Here is a 27,965-nt window from a genome sequence, read left to right on the forward strand (position 1 = left end):
TTGGGTGTTGCTCTGTGGAGGGAGCACGTGGCCCCAGAGTGCAGACCCCTGAGTGGTCTCAGAGGAGGCAGGGCGGTGCACCCCGCTGCACACACGCCAGGATGTATGCTGTGCTTTCTGTCAGTAAACTGTATATCACATTTACATTTGTGTTAAGTCTTCTTAAACATAAAATTTATTGCATTCAGTTTTTACTTTTCAACAAAATGCAGAATCCTCATGGGACACAGGTGGAAAGCGCTCAGGAGCAGAAGAGCCCCAGGTCAGAACCCCAGTTCCACCACTTAGGAACGTGGATCACAGAATGAGCCCTGGAGTCCCTGGCATCTCATATTTCTTCCTGGTGTAACAAGGTGTGACTAGCCACCATTATGATATCCCATTCTAAAATCCTGTGCGAGACAGGAATTTTCTCTTATCCTGGTCAATTTGAAGTGTAGCCTTCAAAGTCAAACAGCCAAGAACACCTGAAATCAGGGTGGATAGCAGTCTGTGCCCACGAATTCTAGAAGCCTGATCCTGACCCCAGAGACTTGCAGGCTAGCAGCGGGGTTGTTCCCACCAGCGTGTTCCATGAAAGCTTCATGTGGTGCCCGGGGACTCACCTGCTCACACAGCAGAATCTGACGGAAAGCGTTAACACTGCAGCGTCAGATGGAGGAAAATTGTTCATAAATTCCACCAATGTGCATGGCTTTATTTGGGGTCCTGGTTGCAAACTCATTATTCATGCTGTGTACAGTAGGCCATCAACATATCCCACCGGGAAATTAGTTTGCAATTTAGAACCGTTTCAAAGTACAAGTGATTCTCAAGTCATTTTCTGAGGTTAAATGAGAACTCTTACTGCCTTCCTTGGGCTCAGAGGGGACTGTTGCTGCACGAGTTCCCTCCTCCCCCAGCTTCTGTTATACTGGTTTGATTTTTCCTTTTTAAATGCCACCTGTGCTGAATGTCTTTTTTCTTCATTTTTTGAAAGAGAGTAAATGGAAGGCCACTGGCTGCATTTCCCTGCTTGCTGGGACTGCTTAAGCAGCTCAGTTTTGATTACTGCTGTGACCCGTCCAAGGCTCCTGGGAGGGTTCCACGTGCTCTGCACAGGGACTGCTTAGCTGACACAGGATGGCAGCCACGTTAGGGTGCAGCGAGTCAGCCATCATTCCCCTCCCTCTACTGCTTCTCCCTCCAGGGGCCAGGCGGTGGGCAGGGTTTCAGACAGCCTGGCCAACAGCAGGGGCCAGACCGGTGACTCCAGGCAGGGCAATGTGCCCATCTTCAGCCTGCCTGTGGGCCATAAGCACAGAGCAAAGTATTAAGATAAAAGGGCTTCACTGACTGTCTCCATTTCACACACCCCTTTGGTGATGTGATTCTTTCCTTTAGAATTTCCTTAGGCAGTTTTTAAAACTCTATTTCACCATTAAACGTGGGCGTGTCTCCCAGAATCTTACCCGGACCTGGGAGAATGGGCCTCCGACCACCTAGTAGATCATTTATAAGCTGATATAACCCTTTGGGAGTGAAAGCATTATTTTAAGTGCATCATTTTGCCCTTGATCATTCCCGTAAAGCAGAAAATAACCCATAGTCTAAAATCCTCAGAGGAATTTTCTTTTCCTCTTTTCTCAGCCAGTGTCTAAAATGCCAAGGCCTGATGTTATTAGTATAATAAACCAAGGTCAACTGGAATATAAGTCAAAGTTGTTAAGCTACATTGAGTGACTCTCCTCTCCCCCGCCAAGACGCAGCATTAGGGTTTATCTGCACCTGAGATTTCAACATCTCTCCCGTGCATTCAGGGAGTGCTTCTGCAGGCAGAAAGTACATATACCAGGGAGATTAAGGGTTTAGTTTCAAAATACATGAAATCACTAGCTTAAACATAGAAACTATACACAAAGCACAAAGAAACGATGAAAACAAGAGACCAGCAGAGTCAACATCACCTAGAAAAGCTAACAGTCTTAAAGGTCAGAAATCCTCCCTCAAACAAAAAGGTCCATCCATTAAAAACAATCAATCACAAGATAACGTGGGAGTACCACCTCATGAGCTCCCTTTAAAGCAGAGGTCATTCAGCTAAAAGCTGGTGCTCCCTGCCCTGCAGGCAGCAAACAGAAACGGAAGCCCTGAGGAGAAGAAACCTTAAAACAAGGCCCGCGGTGAGGCCTCCTGGGGGTCTCCGGGCGCGAGGAGCGAGGGTCTGGTGCAGTCCGCCCAGCCGTGCCCTGAGCTCTGCGCGCTGCCCGGAAGGGAGGCACAATGGCTCTCTGGATTCAGCATTCTGAGTTAGTCTTTTCAGTTGAAATTGGCTTTAAATGTTTTCCTTGATTACAGATAATTCGTGTCTTTTTCTACCACTGTTTGAATGTGAAAATGCTTCAAAAATAATCCCTTTTCCTTCAGGCACTGGGGAAAGCAGATACTGGTTTGGTCTGCTTGTGATTTTGGTGTTTTTAGTTCTCTTTTTGATGCTATATACACTTCATAATCTTTTAGCTCCTACATTTAACTCATCTCAACCTCTGCTTGGTGAAGTAGTTGGTATGACACCAGGCCTTACAGAAGCTTGGAGTCTGAATCTTTAAGGATGCTCACGCAGATGGCATTTATAAGGACGTTTCCTATGTCTCCAACAAGTCTTCCTAGATTTCCATACCTTGATTTTTACTTTTAGGGAGCATACTAAGTATTTGTCATTAAAGCACTGAATCTTCTCACAGGTATGGAGATGGGCTGAGCCCATTTAAAACCTCCCAGTTCTCAAGCAAATTATTGTATTATTAAGGCAACTTTAGAGATTCCTGCATTTCTCATATTTCATGAGATAATAAGTTTATTATTAAGTTTCCTACAATGCAGCAGAAAAAGCAGTAGGAATGCTCTGTGACTTTCCCATTTTCATGTGTGTCCTTGGAACAGGAGAAGAATCCAGCTCTACCTTCTGAGTCACACCCACTTTGTCTCTGTGACACAACCTTCCGTGGGAGGCCAGCCATGATTCACAACAACCAGGGGATACATGCTTCTCCCTTTCCTCTCCCCAAAGGGCTGCACTTTGCTCCAAAGCCTCATTCTCAACACATGCCAAGGTACTTTCTCTATATGAACTAGGATCTCAATGATAGTATAGCACAATTCTTGACAATAATTCCATGGAGGTGAAATCCATGGTAGGCCAGTATCATCTAGATTACTGAAACCAGAGACCTTTTTGCAGAACAAACATATTGATGAAACCAATAAAAACCCGGTGGCTTCAAGTAGCAAGAAGGCCCCAGTTAGACTGCAGGGTGCCGGACTGAAGACGCTGTGAAAGTCGGAGCCTGCTTCTTTATGTGAGCGCCTGCCTGCATCTAGGGCTGGCCACTTCTACACTCATTAGCATTATTACACACACCTCCAGCCACTCGGACGTTTTGATTTCATGAATGTGTAATTCCCAGGGATTATTCATTTTCATATTAGATGTAATAAAACATTTTGGAGGTTTACATAATTGTCCTCAGATGTTTCAGCCATGGGAAAGGAAGAGGACAGGACACACCCCCTCTACCTAAAACACCAATTTCTGTGTGCTGTGTCTTCTCGCTCCTCAGGCCTTGGGAGCACAGCTATTGTACACAAACTGCCTGATTATAAGGTTCTCAATAACCAATGACAACCAATGAGTTATTAAAGTTCTTAGTAACTTTTTTAAAAGACAACATAATCAGCCTCAAAACCTGCTGTTCTAGACACAAGAGCACGTGGCCTTCGCCTGGGACAGAGTGACTGCAACATCTGCAGCGGTGAGCTGCTGAAGCCAGGGGTCAGCGGAGCGCAGAGCGGCCTCTCCTGGCGTCCACTGGCTCGTCTGCGCCCGGAGCTCGGCCTCAGGCCTCGGAGCAGAGCCCCAGGGCCGACCGCACTCCCCAGGAGCTTGCTGCTGTGCCCACAGAGATGAGCACCTGTGCACAACGGGGAAAGTATTTCTTCTGAGGATCCTGGGCAGGGCCACAAACACGCGGTTGCACCAACCAGTTTGGCTTTCTCCTTTTTAATTTTCTTAAAGACAGAGCAACCTCCCCCTGTAGATTTTTAAAGATAGCCTGTTTGTACCCCCTTGAAAAACAAAACAGAGCCCCAGGGGCCCACGGCCAGGTTTGGCTTTAGAAGTCGCTCATTTTGGACTCACTTCTCCCTATCAGCGAAGTGTAAGAATCATGCACACGAGGCTGAGGCCTGCTCTGCTTAGAAAACATCTGCGTTCAATTAGCAACCAGCCTGGGTGTTGTGCTAGTGCTGCAGAACCAAACAAAGTCAGTTTTGTTTAAACTCTTCCAGCGCCGTGAGGAGGAGAGGTTTGCAGGAGTAAAAACAATACAAATACAAAAGCAATAGAACAAAACTGCCCTGTGGTCCTGGAAGGGAGCTGGGAAGGCAAAAAAGAAGTTACTTTTCCTGGAGCCTACAGACCCGGCCATTTTTTTCAGGAGAGTCCTCCTCTACCGTTTCTCTCTTGAGGGGCCCCGGGGGTGGGGAGTAAGTATTCTTTTCTTCTAAAAATGCAACTTTCGAAGCAGTGGAACATTCTCCAGATTCCCCCCAAATGAATATGACCTAATAGTTGATGTGTTTGGCAAATCAGAAGTAGTGTTTTATTTTTAATTCTGTGGAAAGCCAAACAAACCAAAATGATATTTATAGCCCACTGCGTGCATTTCCATCACTCTCACTGTTGCTAAATGTGATTGATATTCTGACCTCAGATATGCTGAAATCAGCTGTTTCGACTGAAGCGCACACCTTGCCGCGAACACCGGTCAGGTCCACCTCTGTTAACAGCAGCAGCACAGGCCCTTCTGGGGTGGAGCTTATCCCTGTCCAAGGTGTCTGCGGCGGACCAAAGGCACTTCCACACAGGAAGGTTGGAACTACGTGTCACTGAGGCTGAGGCCCCGAGAAGAAGGGACTGCAGCCACTCCTTTGGGCTGGAGTAGTATTTCCTCTTCATGCCTTCTCTTGAGATGAGGTCCTACTGCATGTATCTTAGGTAAGGAATGCAGATGAAGACTCTCTTTTCGTTTAATTGAGTTTTGAGGGATAAGATTCAGCCCCTAATCGGCAGGTAAAAATGTTTAAGTCTTTGATGTTTAGCCCTTATCAAAACATGGACTATGGGCAATTCTTTATGGATGCAGCTTGATGGGCAGGCTAGACCTTTACTCTTTCATATATATTGACTCTATCTTCAGATCAAACCAAAGAACTGGGCATTGAACCAAACGTTTGGCACCATTTTTATTGGTTTTCACTAAATTGTCCGGTAACTTTATATCACTTTTATCTATTGAAAACACTGTAAGAAGCCATCCAATAAAATGTACCATCATACTTACTACAGGAACATTTGTACCATATTTTACAATACCTGCTCATGAGAAGCCAGGGGAGAGATTTCAGTGTAAACATCTGAAATGTGCATTGGGAAGATGGCACACGCTTCCATGATATTTTACTCAAGAACTTTATGCTGGGGCGTGTGTATCACCCTCTGTGTTATCTCTGTTTCGCTATGTTACCACCTTATTTATAAGTATGAAGAGAGCTTAAAACTGATGCAAAAGAAAAAGTGCTAAAATATTTCATTTCCATTTGCCATCAGATACACAATGACAGACCCGTCTCTTCACTACTGGTTCACACTGATTTTTCTTTGGTTTTGGGGAGGATGAAGATGGGAATATGATGAACAACAACAAAAAGAAGTTGGAAAGATTAAAGTTCATGTTTTTGTGTCTATTTGATTATTTAGACACCCTTTAGGTTTTAGAATGGAGAGAGATCTTCATCTTATTTTTTTAAAAAGTAAATATGGGCAGAGATGGAGCTAAGGTTCAGCCCCACAGTGCAAACTCCCTCACCTATACTAGGCACATGTCACCGGCAGCTCGAGGGCTTGAGGCCAGGAGGCCAAGGTGAACTCGGGTGATGGAAATGCCGGGGGCCAGAGTTCCCCCTGTTTTGTGACATCACAAAGGATTATTCTGCTTTTCACTCACAATTCCTTCTGTCCTTCCACTGTGCTCAATATTTCATTAAACATTAAAATGAAAAGTTAAAGCAGAATATCATTTAGTTTTTTCCCAAATCCAGTCGTATGGTCTTATACCATCCTAATTCCATTTCTGTATGATATTAAAAAGGTTTTTTTGGTAAAGAAATAATTGGTATACAAATAAGAGTCATTTGTGTATCATAACATGGGGAGCAATTTTAACAGACTATTATTTAAATTCCAGTTTTCCTGAACACTGAGATACCCACAATAACTATCATGTCAATGATTTATCCCATCTTTTCCCATTTTCTCTCAATCGATATTTTGGGAAATACCACCTGGTAATTGTATATATATATATATATATATATGTCCCTCCATATTTTTAAAGAAATACTGTTTCTTTATGGAACCATATTAACACAAAAATATTTTCCACTTACGGAGGGTAAGAAAAATAAGGGGAAAAAGTTGAGAGCCAAAAGGACACCAAATCTTTCATGTTTTTCCTATGTGGATTTCTTTTGTCATGAATTGCTCTAAATTTGTCCTTATTTCCCGTGTGAGTACTACCTGGGTAAATTATGACTTATATTGCCCTCCATTTGAAATGAAAAGCAGATTGCATCTCAGACCTGACTTATCCTCCAATACGGCATGATACATGATCCATCTTGACAGGAAACTATTGTATATATTTCATAGTTACGATCTGCAAAGTAGCAAGGTCCTCATTATCTCCCCGGGCTAGCCAGGTATAGATGCCGAAACACCGTAGCCTCCAGTATGTGCTTTTTGAAACTTATAGTCCTGTGTTCTGTGTATGGTTAGCATTTAACGACACTGTATAATATAGAAATGTCAGCATACTTTATTAAACGCCCCAGCTAGGCTATTGACAGTATAGGTTTCATTTAATTCCTGGATGCGTCTGACATTCTTTGGTATTTCCTGAATAATATAATAAACAATTGCAGTGCTTAAAATGAATATTTAAAAAATCAATCAGCCTTGAAATTTAATTTTATCTAATTGGCTTGCTATAGTCTAACAAAATTAAATGACATAAAAATTTCACCTACCCTATATAATTTCTTATTTTCTCCAATCATAAAAATATATTTTTTTCCTTCTCCTTTAACTTTCTTTGATATAATCTTTTAATTTACTATGTTAATTTAACCCTCTCTTACACAGGTTGAAAAAAGTGTGTATCATCATCCCTGGGTAGTAATCATATTCTCAATATAATTTTATATCAGCCGTTCTATTCATGCTTTGCTTCTACAGTGAATCTCCAGGACAATTAAGCCCTTCCAGAGGGCTTTGGTGTAGGAGGCAAAGACTGATTACCTTTTTTTCGTACTTCTGGAATGGACTAAAGATGCATACAAACCATCCCTTCTGTTCTCCTAGGACTCCCTGGAATCAGGCATCGCACCTCCGATTCACCACCCCGTCGGGAGCCATCAGGGTGACCCACACCACGGTGAATATCGTCGGTGCCTCTGGGAAGGAACGAGCAGGTCCTAATGAAAAATATCAAAGCTACAAAAGCAGCTAGCTTATGAGCAGACAACAGTGGGGAAATATATTTTTTTCATATAGTCAGTCTGTCTGCTTAAAAAATAAATATATATAAATGGAAGAACACCCAGATAGGAGTCCCTAAGGAGTATGAGGCACATGTTTGTTTCTGATTAGCTAAAATTACTGCTTGAGTATATGATTTGGCTGTGTTTACATACCCAGTTGGATATATTGAATCTCCTCTTAAAGTTAAAAAAAAAGTATTTATTTAAACAATTTTACCATAATACCAAATAATTACTTGGTCGGCATTTCTCTTTTCATTTCCCTCTGACGGTCATATTACCATAGCCTTACACCCAGAATTCACCAATGAAAATTCAAACATGTTGATTCTGATCAATAATCAAACATTGCAAAAACTAAACTTAACATATTCACAACAGGTAAGAAGTGTATCTCCCTGCCAATTCTAAATGCAGTGAACTCTTAGAATATGCCTTCTTAATGTGGAAAATAAGTTTAAGAGTGCCATTACCCACAGATCTTTCTAAAATCCTGATTAAGTACATGTATATGGGGGTGAATCAAAATAGGGCTCAAAACTGTTCTAATTTTCTATCTCTATCTGATATGGTCCAGCCTACTAATTGGATGGAATAAGAAAGCATGGGTTACAACATTTTTCCCAGAATGAAAATTTCTGTGATGAGCCAGTCACACTAAACAAAATGGGTTTATGGTACTAAAATTATGGCCCTAAGGTATGGGGAGTCTCTCTAATCCCCTACCGGGATGACTAGACAAAACACTTTGAGAAACAAAGCACATAGTCCCCTCACAAAGATTTGGTCCAGACTCCCATCACCAGCAATCTTGTATGCCAATGTTTCTGATTTATTCAACTAAGGAAAATTCTTATTAAACGTAAGGACCATTTTCTTTCTTTGAAAAAATCTCGATAAAATGGAAAGGAATGTGCATCTACCTGTGTATGAAAATTATTTTCTCTCCACTGGCCTCATGTAGCTGTTTCTGCACTAACTGGAAATGTCCTGGTTTTACCCAGGTGTCTGACTCACATTCGGATTAATCCTACCGCCGCAATTTATGATGCTCTCGGTTTCACGTTTACTGCTAGCTCAGACTATAGGCTCTCTCTGGACCAATACCAGGACACGGGGTCAACACCTAGGTAATCACGCCATTGTTTTTCCATACATGTCACCCTCGAATTATCTACAATGATGATTGATTAAAGACACATCTTGGATGATGTCACTTTTTAAAAAAAGGAACAAATTCAATTTTTCAAACAAAGCTTGTTTAGGTTTGTACGAGATTTTTTTGAACATCTTAAATAATTTTATTAAATAGATTTTTCATTCAACAAAATACATATATTTAGAATTAGCACTAATCACCATTAAAGACTTTTGAGGCTCCGTTTGTAAAGCCACAGTGCTTTGAGTTCCATATGTGAGCAAGACCTAGATTGTATCATACCATAAAGAGAGAGGGAAGTATATTGACAGCTTTATTTTTAACATATTTTTCATGCTACATAAAGCTATTCTTCCTTTTCTATATTTTGAGAGTAACAATTTTTTGTAAATTAAAATCTTCAAGATAACAATATTAAAGCATACGACTTTATATGCACTACTGATTTTTGAGTCCTCGGACTAATTTCTATCAAATCTTCCTATATATAGCATGAGAGGTAGTCCCTCCCCACCAACCCCTTTAAGAGAATGCCTTATCTTATTTTACAGTCTGTGCTACCCACAAAGGACTATATTCAGCAGACCTTAGTAAGAGAGAGTCACTTCTGGATGCAGCTTTTCCCAGTATCTGAATCTCACCGAATGCTATGGATGTGCAAAAGAAGTTAAGGATAGGCTAAGACATTGAACCAGAAAACACAGGTTCACACCTCCTGCTGGTTTTGTGTGTTCTGACCTTAGAAGAGTTGCTCTGCTTTCCTGTCTCGTGTTTCTTGGAGTAAATACAACCTGTGCCTACTGAGAACCACAACTATGTTACATTAGGAGCATTCAGCCAGTGGAGGCCAGAAGCAGTCAGATCCACGAGCGCTGTGCAGTTTGCTCGCCACGTTTATACTGGTCACATGGCACATACTTCACAGACGCAAGAGGGCAAATCCACACTGCTGGCTTCGGGGTCTTCAGGAGCGCCTTGAGCAAATGGTTCTTAAGTCAGTGAGGAGATTCTTTTTGGAAAGGAGATGGAGGGCGGGGAAGCTGTGTGAGAAATTACAGAGCGCGGAAGAGAAGCACATCCATCCAGGCAGTGATGGAAAATTGCATCTGAAAGGCAGTTGGCTTTGCTCCTGACCCTCACTCTTGTCTTCTTCTGCCTCGTGTCCATGTTCCCGTTCACCATGGCTTATCTTTATGAGCACTGAAGGAAGCAGTTATGGGCATGCTCCTTAATCAGAGGCAGACTTCCCTTGCTAGCCTCAGTGTCTGCTTTCCCCTATTTGACTTGGTGTTATCTGTCCAAGGACAATTAAATTGACTGAAAGGAGTTGATGACTAAAACCCTGTGTTAAGAGCTCTGTGTACTGCACACAGCCATTTCTATAGCCACCCTATTCCGTATCCTAAAGCCTTTCAGCCTGAGGTCCATGATACATAAGTACACATGCAAACATCTAATCTCCATCCTTCTTTCACTTTCTGCTAAGCTCGTGGTTCGCGCCTCCAACTCAGAGAATTGGGAAAATGTACCTCCAGCCTCCTACCCTTCTCATTACTACTACAGGTGTTCTTAGCTCAGCAACTGGGTCATTCAGAACCCTCATTATTGCAACTGCATCTCTGACACAAATGACCTACAGATTTAAGTTCCAGTAAGTTGGAGGTTTCAGATGGGCTTTTCTGGTAGTTCTGTGCATTACTTGAGATTTGGAGACCTCAGTTACTTCCTGATTAACAAAGAGAACAAGTTGAGTTGAGTGACCACTGAAGTTCAGTAAGTTTAAAATTATACTGATAACCTTTCTGGCCAAATTTTTCTTCTTTTATCTCCATTTTGGAACATGACCCTTTCAGTTATACCCATCCCCAGCAATATTAAAAATGGTCTCTTCTTCCTCATTGTCTATAACTGGTCTATCACTAATTTGGTTGCCTAGAACTTCAAGTACAGATAACACTGATGCCTAAAATAATTATGATTCACTTTTTCATACCAGATTCAAATTAAGGAGAATAATCCCCACTTTATTTCCCTGGCGAGCTCTGAGGAATACACTAGTATAGACAACGGACCTAATCTCCCTCCACCAGACCCCACTCCCTGGCAGGGTCTGACTGTATGGATCAGAACCGAGCCTGCATGACCTCTGAGTTTCAAAGCTGCCCCAGAATCTCACGTGTCAATACTCACTCCAACTTCCAGAAAGTAGCTTAAAGTAACAGCGTTTTCCTTCTAAACCTTGATGAATTCAACCAATCATAAATATTCAAATTATCCTTTGTTTTTTCTTATGAAACTCAAGAATGTTTAGCAAAACATGGCCCAAAGAGACTCTTGGATGGTCATGAATCTTGTCCCACTCAGTAGGAATCTCCAAGCTTTCCTTGGTCAATGGCAAATCAAGTCAGCAGAACTCGTAATCTAACATAAACAGAATGTTTTTAGTCCTTACTGTAGAACTATTTTACGGTCAACACGTGATCAATTCTCACACTTCCTCTAGAGCACGGGAGAGCCCCACACAGAACTAGAGATAAGGACAGGACAGCCCTGAGTCAGCCGATAAGGCCTCAGGCCAGCCGCTGATCACACGGGAGTCGGCAGGACATCCCCGCCTCAGAGACTCTATTCTTTGCCATTAAAAATCTTGCTCAAACCAAGTATTTTTTCACCAGTCATTGGCATAGCTCTTTGCGCCAATTTCTCGAGTTTCTGTTAGCAATTAGCTTGTATCAGTGGTTCCAAAGCCTGTTTATTTGAAAATCTCAGAGCAATTTCCAAGTCCCCAGGGATCCAATTTCACTCATGGAACTAGAAACTTCGAACTAATCCAAGCTCGTTTGCCATCAATCTTCCTCCACGCTTCCAGAAGCAAAACTAACTCCTTAAGAAAAAGGGGCTCCTTAGAGGTTGGGTTAAACTCCCAGGCAGCAGGGAGGGTTTTCTTTAAGTTTTCTTCTATCTGGTGATCATATAAACAGATTCGTAGGATCTGTTATCTCTGAACAGAGTTCCCCACAGAACATTGCCCTCTGCTCAACAGTTTTGGCCTCAGTGTAAAGTCCATTATATTTTTTTGTTTGTTTATTTTTCTCATGTTATTTTTTTAATGTGTGTATTGGAAGGAGTTTGTGTGCATGTGTTTGAGTGTGTGTGTGTGTGTGTGTGCATGTGTGCATGAACACTCTTTGGTTTTGTTTCTGTTTTTTGGAGACTATCAACAAGTTTGCCAACCCTATCCACTCCTTTTTCTTTATAGTATTTTTCAAAAAATCTGAAAGCTTGATAAAAATAAACTCTTGACTCAAGTTTAGTGTAATAACTTGAATTGGAGGTAATACTGAGGACTTCGCTTTAAGTTCACCATCCAAGAAGTCAGCCCTCAGTATTTACCCAAGTGTAACTGGGGGCTCATGGTTGCTGAGTGGGCTTGCTTTCAAAGGAAGACAGTCTGTCAAACAAAAATTAAAGCTAATTATGTCTAATTTTTACATGGAATCTCAAGGAAATGCTAAAGGGTGAAAGAAGGCCTAGTACACATTGTGAAATACTGGCCCACAGAATAACATCTCTCTCCATCGCTCCCCTGGCAGGTATTCATCCAAACTCCTGAATTCTCTTGCCTGAAATCAAATCCCGATGCAGAGATTTTCACTTACAGACAGTACAGATGCCATCTTCTTTCTCCATTCTCTCTCAGTTCCTGTTGAGCCTGTTCTAATACATATCAATCAAGCCTCTATAACTTTCCAGTTTTTTCTCATTAACCAGAATATTACAAATAAGGAGAATTTGGGGGCTGATAGAACCCCCAAGAGTCCCTCTTCCTTTTGCCTTTATTGCATAATAATAATTTCAGAATCTACTATATCAAGAATCCATTTTGATTTTTCATGATTCATTAACAGATTTTTATTGAGAACCTGCAAAGTGTTACCCTAGGCATTGGACAAGAAAAAAATCAAGTCCCTATTCTTATGGTGTTTACATTCCATACGGTATGTCAGTTGATTGGAAAGGAAAATAAAGCAAGGTAAGAGATGAGAACCAAAGCAGGGGGAAAGTGTTATTTTAATTAAGTGCTCAGATAAGTGATCTGAACATAAAACGCTGGCTCTCTTAGAAGGGATCTGGGAAGACTATAAGAGTTACGGCAAGGAAGAACAAAAATGCATGAAATTTTCAAGACACAATTGCAAATTGTTATATTCTTCTATTTATTTGACAAGCACACAGCAAGCAGGCAATCTGAGAAAGAGATCATGTCACAGCTGGTGGCTCGGGACACAGAACTAAGGCCAGACGCCCTGCCTGTGTGGAGCCTACAGGGCAAGGAGGGTGATGGACAGGTGGTTTCCCATCTTTGAAGTGGTGACAGATGTTCTGGGGGAAGGATAAGAAGGCCACAGAAACATGTAATGTGGGAACCTCATCTGGCTGGGAGAGGTGATCTGGGGAGCTCGCCTGCCAGGGAGAGGTGATCTGGGGAGCTCGCCTGCCAGTGGCGAGGGCGGGACCAGTCCAGCAAAAGGATGGCGTGTGTGAAGGCCCTGGCAGGGGAAGGGTCTGGGCATCAGAGGCATGAAGGGAATGGAGCCGCAGGTGCCCCGTGTACACGTGGTTATCACAACACATCATTTACAGGTGAAATGCTTAACACAGCTGCCTGTGTTTCAGAGTTAGGACTGACAGTGACGATAACTCTGCTGCGTCGCCCACTACTTACTATTGCTTTGGAATTCCCGGGCGGTGCCCTCTGAGAGGAAAGCGACGGGTCCTAAGATCACCAGAGATCACACAGCTGCAGCTCCTGGTGTGAAAAGAAAAAGTGAAGTTGTAGCAACACTTATAATGTGGCACCTTTTATAACTTGCTTTGTTTTGGCATTCGCTAAGTCCTTCAAATGTTTGCTTTCTGTGTTTTTTTGTATTTTTGTGTTTTCTTCTTTTCTTTTTTTGGAAGGGGGCGCAGGAGGAGGCTCCAAGCATAAACTTTAAATGCTATTTTGACCAAAAATGTACTTTTAAAATGCTTATGATTTCTTTCCTCTTCCTTGCTTTGAACTTGCTTTCTGTTTTTCCAAACCTTCAATTAGATACATATTTATGTGTTTTAGTTTATTTTCATGACTTCTTCTTAAAAAATGAATGGATTTAAGGTAGTGGATTTACTTCTCTATACAAAGTTGACTCTGCAGAGATATTCATTTTTCTGATATTCAGAGATCATATTTGTAAAATGGGGAAAAGATATGAGAGAATTTAGCACCAAATGAGGCATATTGTACAAAGTTAATAGTAACCTTTATTACTCTTTAAATAATGATTTCCCACAATGATCATATACTAGTAATGGTACTTTTGACTCACAAATAACTCAAGCTGTGAAGGTGAACATTCTCTGTCTCTAAATGTCTTCTGCTGTGGCCAGAGATCATACAGATGAAACTCCTGCAATAAAAAAAAAAGTATTGAAGTTGTAGCAACAATTCATCAATATCTTAAGTGTTCAGTGGTTACTTAAAGAGGAAGTAAGTAATCTATTTTTAGGTTATAAATCTTAAACTGTTCGCAAATAATTCAACTTAAGGTATGTTTTCAAATTTTCAACATCCCTTTCTTTCCACATTACTATTGTTATCACCCAATAGGGTTGAGCTTTTCAAAAGGAAATTGATGGTAAATTATTTGTTATACAAAATTTCATGAGTACATGAAAGATAGAATTTACTTTGCAAATATGAAATTTATTTTTCCTAGCTTTTAATTTTGAATCACATTAATTTCTTCTGTATCAAACAGTAATGTTGTCACTTCTTTCTCCAGGAGGTTGTTAAAACTGATAGTTCTTGGCTCATAATTTATTTTTATTCTACTGTTTTACTTGAGTTGATTGTTTAAAAACTTACCTGGGGGTGTGGGGGTGTCTGCTTTCCACAGTTACCACATTATATTTTAATTAAAATGTCCAGATTCAATTTAAAAATTACATTACACACAAAGTAACAAGACAGTATGGATCCTATGTGGGAAAAAGAGACCATCAATAGCAACTGTTCCACAAAAGCCCAGAGATTTTTAAATCAGCTTTAATAGGAAAATTCAAAGAACTAACAAAAACCATTTCTAAAAACTCAAAGGAAATATGAAAACAATCTCTCTCCAAAGAAAGAACACCAATAAGGAAGTATAAGCTATAAAAAACAAACCAAATAAAAATTCTGAAATGAAAAATTTTCTACTCAGGCTCAACAGCAGATTTGAACTGGCAGAGAAAATAATCAACAAAATCAGAGACAGGTAAATTGAATGGATGCACACTGAGGCACAGAAAGAAAAAAATAATGAAGAAAGATTGATAGAACTTGAGAGACCTGGAGGACACTATCATCAATTCCAACCTACGCATAACAATAGTCTCAGAAAGAGAGGAAAGTGAGAATCAGGCAGAAGAATATTTGATGAAATAAAAACCAAAAGTTCCAAAATGTTGAAAATCATTAATCTGCAGACCCAAAAGTTCAGTGAACTCTTAAGCAGGATAATCTCAAAGAGATCTAGCCAGCCTCATCAAAAGAAAAATCTTAGAAATAGAAAAAAATGACTCATCACATTCAAAGGCTCTTCAGTAAGACTAAGAGGCAGCTTCTCATCAGGAACCATGGAGGCCAAAAGGAGAAAGGGTGACATAATATTCAAAGTGCTAAAAAAAAAACTGCAAATAATTCTATAACCAGTAAAAATATCCTTCAAAAATGAAGGAGGAATGAAGACATTCCCAGATAAACAAAAACTGAGTGAATTTGCCACCATCACACTATCCTATAAGAAATACTAAAGTGAGTACGTCGGCTTCAAATGAAGGACACACTAGAGTAACTTGAATCCACACAAAGAAATGACTACTCGTAAAGGTATTTGGATAGGTAAATAAAAAAGACAGTGTAAATATATTTTTATTTGTAACTGTTGTTTCACTTTCGATTTAAAACACAATTCCACAAAGTAATGATTATAAAACTGTGTTGATGGGCTTACAATATATAAGGGTATAATTTATATGACAATAATAATACAAAAGAGTGGGGAGTGGTTTATATTTTTGTAAAGTTTTTATATACCATTGAAATTAGTATTAATCTGAACTAGACTGTTTTAAATTAAGATGTTAACTGTAATCTCCAAGGTAACCACTAGACAAAAACTTTAACACATAGTAAAATACACAAGAAAGAAATTAAAATGGTAAATTGGAATATATATCTATTTGTAGATATACACAAAGAAAGCAGTAATGAGAAATGTTCTAAGATTTCATGTGTATAAAACATTGAGAACAGGCGGATCCGTACAGGCAGGAAGCAGCTCAGCGTTTGGCGCGTGGGAAGGAGAAGGAATGGGGAGCGACCGCTCGGGGGCTTGGAGTTCCGTTTGGGGATGATAGAAATGTTCAAAAGTTATGCACCGGTGTTGTAGGACTCTGAATGTACTAAAAAGCACAGAACTGTACACTTTGAAAGGGTGAATTTTTTGGGTATGTAAATTATATCGCAAGTAAGCAATTGTTTTTATAAAGTAACTCAGTTTTCAAAAGAACACTGCCAGTTATGATTACTTCTGTTTCCGTTGTACGCACTGGACATCTTTCTGCTCCTCTGCAGCGACTCTTGGCCGTTCCCACCGCTCGGTGCTCGGGAGGCTGAACTACGCGGGGCGTGTCGGTGCCACCCTTGCCCGCTGGCTCTCTGCTGGGCTCCCCGGGCAGGGCTCCGTGCGCGAGGCGGCAGAAAAGGGAGGGAGCCGGCGTCCTCACTCGCTCCCGCTGGGCCTGTGGCCATCTGCCTGTCCGCCCGACGCCGCCCGCGGCCGCAGTCCCTCTCCCAGACCCACCTGCTGGGTGCCGGTGACTGCGCCCTCCCCTCGCCGTCGGGGACACGGGGCGTCAGGGCCGGCTCCTGGATCCCTGGTGTCGCCGGCTCCTGGATCCCTACACCTGCTTATTTGTTTTCTTATGAGCAGCATTTTTATTAATTAGCAACTTCCAGCTGTCTTCTGCCAATCCCCTATTGACACAACGGGTTTAGTTAAAAGGATTTTTCATTTTGTTATTTTCTTTGAGTCCTGGGCCTCTGTTTCTGCCCTTTCCTCTCCTCCGCTGTGTGGTCCCTTCCACGGTTGTTTTCAGCAAGGGCTTTCAAGGTGATCTTCCTCTTTTTAGCTGCGCTTGAGATGAGTTTAACGTCTTAATGCTATTCTTAGAACCATATTAAACTACTGAAATCTGTAAGAAAATAATTTTGATCGCTCTTACTTCAATGTAAGGGATTTGGCCCTTTTCCATTTCTCTCCTTTTCTGTTTTAGTGAATTTACTTTGAGTTTGTGAAGAAAGTCTTTCTTCACTTAAAAATATTTCATTTTATCTCTTTTATACTGGGTTTCCTGGCCATGTATCTTTAAGCTACATGTTGTACCTCATAACGATGTAACAGCAGGAGGACCCGGGTCATTTCCACTGGGGGTCCCAGGGAATGGAGACTTGCTTAATTTGCCTTAATTAAAATGTTTTTTTTTAATTCTTTTAATAAAAATAGTTAACAAAGTAAGAATGAGGAAACTGTTCTGCAGATTTGACTTTTGGAGATTTCTGAGGGATGGATAAATCTGGTAGAATATTCAGGTACATGTAATAATTTAAAGAGAAAGTTTAGTTATAGTGCCATATTATGATATATTCAAGAGCAATGATACATTTTTTTTTCCTGTTCTACAAATCAGGAACCTGAGTATTGTGTATTTTATTTTATAATTTACTTCTAATTCCATTTCATAAGCACCACTTGGCATAGCCATTTTGGCGCTCTGCCACATCACAAACACAGCCCTGAGCTGGGATCAAGCACCGACTTCGGCCGAAGCATGGTGTCTCTGAAGAAAGTATAAATATCTATGTCTTGAGGCCCAACATTATTCTCTATCACAAATTTTTCATTAAATTGCCTTTAGCCTAAAAATTTAAATGATCACTTCTTTTTATATTCCTAGTCTGGTTCATTTTCATCATTTATGGTATTTCTTGAGACAGTCGTTTGAATTGCCGTTCAAACTTTGCATTATTTATTTTCTTGCAATTGTCTTATCTCTCCAAATTCATTTAAGCTTTTGAGACCACAGACCTTTTCATTTATATTTTATGTACATCACACACCTGACAGCTCAATGCTGGAGACAGAGATGTTCAATAAATATTTTTTAATTTGATTTATTACCGCTCTTATTAGTTCTGTCTGCTCAGTCTGGTAGCACATTCCCTTCTGTTTGGTATAAAGCAGACAGCCCTTGATATACTTTGAAATGCAGTCCAGAATTAATAATCTCTGAGAAACATGATATGCTTTTAAACTTCTCAGATCTCTTGTTAGAAAACTCAAGAGACTTAAGGCATCGACTTTTCATGATCTGTTACCTCGTTTGGTTAACGTTCATATCTACAGCAACATCGTGAGGTGAACAAGGGCTGCACAAATCTTTGGATTTGTTTAAAATTGGCATTTAATATGTATGTTTTTTCTTTTTAAGAGCATTTGGGGAGAGTTCAGCTGCCAGGTCCCTTGAGCAGAATGGTTTTCTTGAACTGCTTCTGTGTTGTCTCACAGCCATATATCTGGCCCTGTAGCTTGAAAACAGGAAAAGGAGGGGTGGGGAGAGAGACCTGTTCATTCCCAGCGGCGATCCACTGGGATTCTAAATACCTGAATATTTTCAACCCACTGGGAGGCTAGAAGCACTAATGGAAGAACAAATAAACAGAGTTCTGAAATAGTAAGCTAATGCCATATAAATCATAATGATGTTCCAAAGGACAGAGATTTAAATCCCCTTTTCCCTTGATAAAGGCTTAATTATATAAAATAGCTCTGTGGAATCATTTCAACCGGTCTTGTCCCCAATCAGAGGCTGTATCCACACAATTATACAAAATCATTGGAAAATATTATTTCATCTTGAAATGTTTAAATATCCAGATGTTTGGTGGCAAGTAAAACAAACATCTAGGCGATTGACTGGATTTTTAAGTATTTCTTCCAGGTGTGGACAAAGATGTTAAGAATTCAGTTTAGTTACTAGATAGTTCCATGGTTAACAATCTTATACTAAATAAGAAGCATATTCATGAAGAAAAGTACTGAGAACTTTGCATTAAGATTATTCCTAAATATACTAAAATGTAGAAATGCTCTTCTCCCCCACCTGCCCCAGCGTGGAGGGGGTCCTAGAAAGCCAGTCTGCCGTACAGACGGCTGAAGAGGTGTTTCCTCTATAACTGCTGCACGTGTGTTTGGGCTGAGGTGATGCCCGACAGACGCTGCGCCGATGGATGCTGTAGGAATGCCCCTGGGCGCCCGGGGATAAGGCAACTGAATGGACATGAATTCTAAATGGCCGTGTAGGGGAGGAAAAATCTTTCCTCTACCCTTCTAGGTTCTATTGGCTTGTCTAGTCAGTAAACTGACATAAGACAGATTAGGAGAGAAGCGAATTTAATTCTACATGTACAGAAGCCCCAAAGATACGAGATTCAAGGGTGAGTCAGGCAGGGAGTCATGTGCCACCCTCAGCTAAGATTGCTCCATCTCATTCAATCAGTTTAAAGGGAAGGAGGAAAGTTCCTAAGAAGATGGGAAGAGCAAATGTTTGGTCAACAAGTATTTGCCATGCTGTGCCATGCAGAGCTGAGGGGACACAGAGAGGAATGTGGCCTCCCAGCAGCAGCATGAAGATTGTTCATACATAAGCTGTTGTGGTGATTTTTCTGAAGTTCATATCAAGTTATCTAGTTTTAATTTGCAAGGTTTTGGTAAAATAGCAGTTTTACTTTTTAATGATTCCAAGTAGGAAGGGTAGGAGAAAACTGAGAATGTTAGTTTGTAGAACTATAGTCAAACACTGGAGGAGACCAGGAGAATTCAGGGAAGAGCCCAGTGTATAGGTAGGAAACAGAACCTCAGAGACATTTAGCAGCACTGCAGTTTGATGTCACAAAGGTATGTTACTGAAATTGATTTTTTTCTCTACAATTACCACCATTTTTATCAAAGAGAGCCATAACAAGACTGATTCATTTACAAATTAAGTCTGTCTTCAATAACCTTAGCCTGATAACTTACAAAAGTGCAATAAAGATAGTGATTGACCATACAGGCTCTTAATCTGTTTGCTGGAACTTTTCATAAGAAATTTCAGATTGAACATCTTAAACCATCCCGAGGCTAGAAACTCAAGCCAAGGACTTGCCTTCGGCTGTTACCTGCAATAGCTATTGATTCAGGTCGATTCTTCTCTTTTGGAAGCCCCCAAAGTATCTTCAGGCTGCCAGGCCTACGGAAGTAACCTTCTTTCTTCACCTAGGAAGGCTGCTGGGAGCCTGTGGAGAAAGCGAAGGTTTCTACGACCAGGATTCCCACCTGGCCTTGGTTGGCTGGCTCACTGCACACATGTGGGTAATGCATTGTTAGTGACTCTATATGAAGAGCTCCGCCCAGTGCTCTGGGCGACATGGGGCACAGCTGCACGGCTGCAGGAGAACAGAGATGAGACTGGAGTGGTGGCAGCGCCGAGGACAGAGACTGAGACAGCTGTGCAGGCAGAGAGGCCCAGAGACAGAGACCAGCTTGCTGTATGCAGACTCACTGGGATTCTAGTTACTGACCTGCCACCATGGGAATAAAGTTGAGTATAAACCCTTTCACCCCAAGAATGTTCCATTGTCATTCCTTGGGCTCACTGACTCCATAGTGAACTTGCCCAGGGCTGAAAGTCATTGACAAGATAGAACCCTATAAGCAAAGCACCAGGCCTATTTCTCCAAGGAGCTTTATTTGCTCCATAAAATCAATGTTAGCTCCTAAGATGTATCTGGGCATATCCATGCTTATGCACATGATTCTCAAATATGAGATTCCAATCAAAGACTTGGTTATATCTAATGTTTCCAATTGTGTCCTGTTACAAGAACAGATTTTTTTTTTAACTCTTTTAGACTACATCGTCATAAAAATAAGAATACTTATTGAGGGTTTCTGAATTCTGGAGGGATCAGGTAGGGAGTAAAAGATAAATGTTTCATCTTTGGTCACAAAGATATATTTTACTAAATTGCTCTAAGCCATCGATAGCTTAGGAAGAAAGGTTTCCTTATATCTGGAAATCAAAAGATTAAAACACCAGAAATATTTCAAACAAAAAGTCATAAAAATTATAATCATTCCCATTAGTCCATTAATTCCCATGTAATCAATTCTTGTTGACTTTTATCTTTTCTTAGTAGTTCTATAAAGCCATCTTTTTTTTTTCCATTAGAGTTCTATAGTTTCTTGCCCAGTTCAGTGGTCAGATCTCAAAGTTCTCAGACACCCATATTCTAGAGTACTTTTCAGTTATTTCCGTAAATTTCTCTGCAGATAAAACACTTTTGCAGGAACATTTTTTTGCAAAAGCATCAGAGTAAAACAGTAACTGTCTATAAATAACAAAAGGCTTAAAAATGCCCATGTTAAAGATCTTATTAGAGTTCGCCATATGCAGCTGTCTTGCCAATAGGCTTCAGCCCCAGGCAAGTTTGCTATGGATTCAATGTGACCAAAGAAAATGACAGCAAACATTCTTTGGGGTGAAAGGGTTTATTACCTGGCTTGTTCTCCCGGCGGTAGGTCGAGCACTAGCATCTCTGCCCCCCGCCCAGAGCACTGGGCGGAGCTCTCTACATAGCGGGATAATAGCTTATTGCCTAAAGGTGTGGAAGCGGTAGCCTAGCGACAGGCCAGTTACATCATCAGGTGGTTTAAGTTCAGTGAGGATCCTGGCCACAGGAACCCCAACCTCCCCACAGCAGTTGACAAGGAAAGTTGGTTATTTCTGAAATACATGTAACATTTTATAACTAGAATTATCAGTGATAACATTATACTAGGACGTACCAGATTTCTAGAAATTTTTTAAAAACTTGGAACACTCATACATCTGTATAAATACATCATAAAGAAGACTTAGTATTATTTCTTATTTCATTGCTTCCTATGTAATTTAATGTATCAAGTAAACCTAATTAGTTCAACATCTCTTTTCTTTGTAAGGAGAGAACCAATCTTTTGAGATATTCAAGGTACCTCTGGAAAACCCAAAGTTACTTCCAGGTCAGAAAGATTTCACAGAATTTGAATTTTGGGGAAATTTGCCAAAAATAATAAAATCTTTAAAAAGCTTGGTTAAATAGGTTCAAAGGTCACTGTGAAACAATACTTAGAAATCTATTATTTAGATAATTAGATATGTCACTATTTAACCACAGTGACAAAGACTTAGAAGGCAAGTACAGAACATTAAACAAAGAACAGCTTAGCTCTTTTAACAGAAAAGACTCTGTTCTCTTAATTAATCAAAGACTTGATGAATAAATGAAACTCAGGAAATTATTTTCAGGGCAAAAAATCTATATTGTCTAGGCAGATTCTTTTAAAGGTAAAGAAAAATCTTTTATACTCTCTTACTGAGGGCAAACCAATAGTCCTAGAAAACTTAGAAAACAAAATTCTAACTTTGAACTAGCTTATTTTTTATATTAAAGGTCAGTTTTTCTCAAATACATTTATTTTAATCCTTGCCAGCTTGACCATGCATAAAGTGTTTTTCCAATTCTTTTCTCATATACTTTCTGCAACATTCTTCTTTATATTTATATTTTGTCCTATGTTTTTCTTTATCCCATTTCAAGGTGATCAGCCTAGCTTTAATACAAAATTGTTTCCTTTTTTCTCAGTAAAAATTCATTCCCATTTCTCATACCTTCTTTTACTGGAAATATACATCCTGCTTTCCTTGCATTCAGAGATGTTTCTCCTATTATTGCTAGTAGTTTTGATCATATATATTATAATTATTTAACCCTGAAAACCTTAATTTTAGTGAAAAATAAAGAAATAAACTATTATGAACTTTTATAATAGCATTCTGTGACTTGGCAAATTTATAAATACTTTTTACAGTTTTTGGAACCATATTCTTTTTCATAGCTAATTTCTCAGTGTGTCACAAAACGTATTTACTAATACACACAAATAGGGTCAATTTCTCTGTAAAAGGAAACAAAAAGCAGATAAATCTATGTTCAGCAATTAATGTATCAGTATTGTATCTTATTCAGGAAGGATATGAATATTCAATGAATTTAACTTAACTCATCCTTTAACACAGCAAAACTTTAAGATTTCAAGTTACCAAAATATTTGGGAAAACAAATTAAAAAAAAAAATTCACCTAAAACCTTTGAACTCACATATGTTTAGTTAATTTGCTTTTAACAATCATACTTAGCTTTACTCATGAAAATTTCATGAGACATTAAAGCAGTTAGCCATCAACTTAATTTATTTTTCTTAGTGACAAATTTTATAAGAGATAACAGAAACTCATTTGACTGTTAGAAAGCCTAACTAGAACAAAAGTATTATATTTAATGCTGATAATGCTGAAGACATGCCTGTTTTAATTAAACCAACAAGCTTAAACTACCTTTAATACCAAATATTTTCCCTGAAATTAACTTGGATTAGTTTCTATTACATTTCTGAGAATTTAATTTACATAAGCACTGAATTTTCCTTAGGCCAATTAAATAGAGCTCTTTTGCAAGTTAATTTGGGCAATACAATCCAGAGGTAGAAAATACAACACATTTCCATCCACAGCACATATATGACATACATCAACATTCAGAGAGATGCAGAGACCTCACAGCTTCCCTTCTAAAATTTTAACAGTAAGATGATGTAGGGAAAATGGAAGTGCCTATAGCCAGGATCCTCACCTGACCATAATCTACTTGATGATATAATTGGCCTACTGCTGGGCTAATGCTTCCACACCCCTAGGCAATAAGCTTTTACTGACTGACTCACTATATAAAGAGCTCTGCCCAGAGGCAGAAATGGAGACAGATTGCAGACTTTGCAGAGGTATATGTGATTCCAGCACTCGATCTGCCACCATGAGAATAAAGATTGCTATAAACCCTTTTACCCACAATGTTGCATTGTTATTTGGTCTCGCCAAATCCAGAGTGGACTTTCCCAGGGGCTCCCATAAGACAGATGAATATTTGTAAAGAAGATATTTGGTTTTTTGTTTGTTTGTTTTTACCTAAGTTTCAAACAACCTTTCCCCCTGTCTTGCCAATGGGTTTCAGCCCCGGTCAAGTTCACTATGGATTCAGTGTGACCAAAGAAATGACAGTAGAATGTTCTTGGGGTGAAAGGGTTATACCCAACTTCATTTCCACAGTGGCGGGTTGATCACTAGAATCCTGTCCACTCGGAGCGAGTCTGCAGGCAGCAAGCCGGTCTCTGCCTTGGGGCCTCTACACTCACAGCCAGCCTCTGCTATTTCTCCTAACAGCCCCTGAACATCAGCTTTAGCTGATCATTTGTAGGAGGACCTAGGATAAATTATGGTCATCTATTTCCTCTGTGTTGGGGTGGGGGGCTCCTCAGGGAACTGTCTGGTTTGTCTGTTAACTAGTGTAACATGCATAGGAAGAAACCCCTCAGCCCTATCGCGGTCCCTGTGAGTAGGACTGGGAACGGCCATTAATCTTTCTAACTGTGGGATCACCTGAAAGTGGAAGTAAAGGGGCTGTATAATTTAAAAGATCTGCTGCTATCCATGGGACCTGAATTCTCTGTGGCAGGAGTCCAGAGAGTATCCACAAAAGAAGTTGGACAGGAAGGCTGGACACTGGCAGAGCCTGCTCACAAGGCCCTGGGAACAGGAGGTGCCAGGAGACACGGCGGGGAGCCCTCTGCCTGTCCCAGGTACCTCAGCCAGGGCACCTCCTGGCTCTCAGCATTTCCATGAGTTGCCTGTGTACCCAGGGCCTGCACTTCAGGCCAAGGGCTTCATAAATCCCGTAGGGAAAGGGAAGTTAAAATAGGCAAATGGGCTAGATTTTAAGAAGGGGAATTTATATGGGATACAGGCATTAATGTTTGTTCTAAATCTAATCTCTGCTCTTCCATCCTGTTGAGGAAGTCCCCAAGGCTAGCCACTGCGCTCCTTCATGTTCTCTTTTTTAAATTGGTGCTGCCATATGAACCAATAAAACAATTGCTTAGGGTGCAAGTTCTCTATGTATTTTTAAAAATACATACAGTCAATTCAAAGAATCCTTTGTTTGTAGCCATTGATGAGTAAGATCTGCTAATCTCAACAGCAGCTCAAACCAATATGCCTCTTTGTGGATTGACTGTGGATGTGAGAGTCATCCCAAAGGAGCGCGCAAAAGATGCAGCCCTCACAAAATCCAGAAGGTTTCATTCCCGGGTCAGCCTAAGAGAGCAAAGACCTTCACTGTCACAGGCAGTAAGGACGGTGTAGTGAGTGGTTATCTCCGAGCTCCCATGATAACGTGAGATGCGTCCAGTCACAGGCCTGCTGATCCGGGACACCACCGGAAGGGGGCTTTTCCAGCACATGAAGAGACCGTGAATGCTCAGATGGCAAAGGCCCTTGAGACTGGGCCCCCTCGTGACAGACCTCCTGGGAGCTGGCCCTGCCGGACAAGGAGAATGGAAGGCTGCATGTGGCTTCGTGTCTGGGAACTGTCATCTGTTCCACTGGCCACCAGATGTGCAGGGTATGTGCACCTTCTGGATGGCAGAGACCAAAGAGAATATTCTCACTCATCACAAAGTCAAGCCCTCAAGACACAGAAAGACAAAAGAAAACCTCAACCAGTTTTTCTCATATGCACAGTAAGAGCTTTAGCCAAACCTTGGGTCTCTGGAGCTGAACGAATACCCAAGAAGGATGGACCACAAGGCTGGGGGCAGGCAGTGTGGTGCTCGACAGTGTGCCTCCTTGTGTAGAAATTTCCTTGAGTTTGCAGGTGGCCCAGCTTCAGGCAAATCTGTTTCATGACCAAATTAACCTAACATGTGGGTCTTTGAGTTATGTGGTGAGCCTTCCAATAGTTCTTAGGTGCTCAACCCATGCCCTCCAATTCTGTGGCTTTGGTTTCCAAGCTGTCCCTTTGCCACAGAATTTACCTAATGGGCACATTAACCCACAGCACAGCTTGTCTAAACCAACAGCATTCTGGTAAGCACGGAGGACTCACCAGTCTGTGAAAGTGGCTCAAACAGCAGGCTTACAAGGCCTCAGTCTACATTCTACCATTTAGTTTTCCTCCTTATGGCATGTGACACAACAGAAAAAGACAGAAATAATGACCGTCTCTGGGGGGAAAAGGATCCATGCAAACTGGAGCACTCATAATAAATCTGCACCAGAGTCACCAGCCCAAGAAGCCAGGTCCACAATAATTTCTCCAGCAAATCCAAATTCAGGAAAGGGGAAAAATGGAAAGGCCAGTCTCCACCTCACTTCCACCAGACCCTGCGGGCAGGCATCCAGGAGGGGGGCACGGTGAGAACTTGTACCTTCTGCTGGCTTTTCGGCAGAGTCCCAGGAGGCCCCCACCACAGCAGCCTCGCAGCAAGCCGTGTCCAGACAGTGAAGTCGGTCTATTCTGGCCATCGTTTTTCCTCTACCCTTCTAGGTTCTTTTGGCTAATCTATCAATTAAGTCGATGTAAGACAGATTAACAGGAGAAAAATGTAATTTTGCCCATACAGGAACCCCAAGGAAATGAGATCAAGGCCAAGTAAGGCAGCCGAGTCTTATATGCCATTAACTGGGGAAAGGGATGAGGTTATGGCTTCAAAGGGGAGGAAGACAATTCACAGAAGAATGGGAAGAGCAGGTGCTTGGGGGACAGATATTTGCCGTGACAAGCAGAGATGAGGGGACAGCAGAGTTGGAACAAACAGGTCTGCCCAGCACCCCCTGATCCCCAAACCTAGCCCCCCTTTTGTAGTTACCTCTGGTGGTGGCTCTCTTCTTCACCAGGCCCTCAACCTTATTTCTTAGAAGCAGGAAAGGGGGAGGAAAGAAGCTCTCCTGAGTCTGGGCCTCAATGGTCTTAAGCTCAAAATAATCCAATGTGCCAGTGAGGTGCATTCTGGGACAGGCCCCCTTTGGTAGCAAAACCTCTGAGGTCAGTTTCCCAGAAGTCCTTTCAAAGGATTGAATGATTGATGGATGCAGAAATCCTAGGAACAACAAAAAGTCCATGTAAGAGCCATTTTTGTTTGGAAAGAATTCTTCATTTTTATGAGCATTAAATTTTCTATTACTTTTTATGTATCATATAGCCCACTGACTTTTACAACAATTGCAAGGACTAGTTGATGGCATTGATAGAACTGTCATAAAATCTAGTGGTGACAGACATTCAAGACTCTGAATGTCACTCATATCATGAGTTTCCTCTGGCATGTCACCATTCTTTCTCCAGTCCACACTGTGATTTTCCAGTAACCTTTACCCAGACTGGCCCATGGGTTCACAGCTGACACTAAAAACGCCCTCCCTTAGCTTGATTATTTAGGGAATTACAGCAGGTAACATTGAAATAACAAAAGAATGGATGCCATTGATCACAGCGAATGTTTTTCCACTGTTTTTCAGCCACACGATAAAAACAGGATGCCTCACTCCTGGGGACCAGTGGCCGGTATAACTTATCAAAAGCTTTTTCCTTTTCCTTTGACTTTTCCCTTTGTTTCCTTGAGGGATATAGAAATGACATCAAACTATTCAAAATAGCTCTGACCTATTACAGATGACCAAAGAGGTATTTTCTTCATTTTGAAGAAAAAATAATAGCTCTAACCTTTTGTTTTGTACAGAAAACAAACAGGATGTATATATTTTTTTCATCATCTGTAGGTTTTATCTCATCCTTTCCTGCTCTTTTGAAACAAAAGAGGTTAATTTTAAAAAGAGAACTTGTATTAGTTTTCCATAGTAAATTGACTAAATCATAACTATTTTAGGGACATAGGAAAAGAAAAGGGAACTCTCTCACACTTGTAAATCAGCTTGGTTTTTTCAAAACAAATGTTAGCATTTCGTAGCAAGTTGAGTTTGCAGGTGTCCTGTCTTCACATTGTGCCTCTTAAGATTCACTTACAGCTTCTTTGAGGCAGTTAGATCTGGATGTAGTCAGAGCAAGATAATTCCCCTGCAGCCGCGTTCTGTGATTCAGAGGAGCAGT

General features: G+C 40.8%; 1 long non-coding RNA gene across 1 annotated transcript; it reads right to left on the bottom strand.

The window, feature by feature from the left end:
* LOC118907945 (uncharacterized) lies at positions 1-27,660 on the bottom strand. The gene is made up of 4 exons (XR_008994329.1): positions 27,582-27,660; positions 26,728-26,958; positions 14,167-14,247; positions 1-1,284 (listed from the first exon to the last, which is right to left on the bottom strand). It is a non-coding gene; the product is annotated as an uncharacterized LOC118907945 (long non-coding RNA).
* Between the last annotated feature and the right edge of the window lie 305 nt (positions 27,661-27,965).

The sequence above is a fragment of the Manis pentadactyla genome, chromosome 16 (genome assembly GCF_030020395.1).
Source record: "Manis pentadactyla isolate mManPen7 chromosome 16, mManPen7.hap1, whole genome shotgun sequence".
Classification (NCBI taxonomy): domain Eukaryota; kingdom Metazoa; phylum Chordata; class Mammalia; order Pholidota; family Manidae; genus Manis; species Manis pentadactyla.